At 47.2% G+C, this 598-nt stretch overlaps 1 protein-coding gene across 1 annotated transcript in view; it reads left to right on the top strand.

Moving 5' to 3' along the window:
• MTHFD2 (methylenetetrahydrofolate dehydrogenase (NADP+ dependent) 2, methenyltetrahydrofolate cyclohydrolase) overlaps positions 1–598 on the top strand; it is a 19,643-nt gene that overhangs the window by 13,136 nt on the left and 5,909 nt on the right. The window lies entirely within an intron of this gene.

Genomic DNA, 598 nt, shown 5'->3' with positions numbered 1-598 from the left:
ACCCTCTTTTAAAAAAAAAAAAAAAAAAAAAAAAAGGAGAGCAGCAGGTGGTATAGTGGTTACATCACTGGGCTCCATATGGCTGACTGTGGTTCAAGTCCTGGACTCGGTGTCTTGAAAATCATGTTGATCATGTGCGTGTGTATGCCCAAGACCTGGAGAGGAGAATGGAGAAGAGACTGCAGCGTGGCCATCCCCCCAGCAGGTGATTTCTCATTTTCCCTCTCATTGTCTCTGTCTTTTTCTCTCTCTCCCCAGCAACCACACATGCCCTTAGGCAATAATCTCTTTTTTGGAGAGGTTTTTGCTATAGGGCATGTGCGCTCACCAGAAAGACAGAGACAGAGAGACAGAAAGCAAGAAATTACCCCCGAGGTCAGATGGCCGCACCGCAATCCCTTCTCCATTTTCCTCTCGGGATCTTGGGCATGCACACACATGCACCTGGCGTGAGTTTAAGCCACCAGGTCCGAGACTCTCAAAAAAAAAAAAAAAAAGAATTATCTTATTTGGGGCCGGCAGGTAATGTGGTGGCTTGGTTTGGTTCGGTGTGGGGTTTTTTGAGAGTTTTTTTTCTATAGGGTGCATGCCCCCGCCC

This window comes from Tupaia chinensis, unplaced genomic scaffold, assembly GCF_000334495.1.
Source record: "Tupaia chinensis unplaced genomic scaffold, TupChi_1.0 Scaffold000316_1, whole genome shotgun sequence".
In the NCBI taxonomy this organism is placed as follows: Eukaryota; Metazoa; Chordata; class Mammalia; order Scandentia; family Tupaiidae; genus Tupaia; species Tupaia belangeri.
The sequence above is the reverse complement of the archived record's forward strand: the minus strand, read 5'-3'. Positions and strand labels throughout refer to the sequence as shown.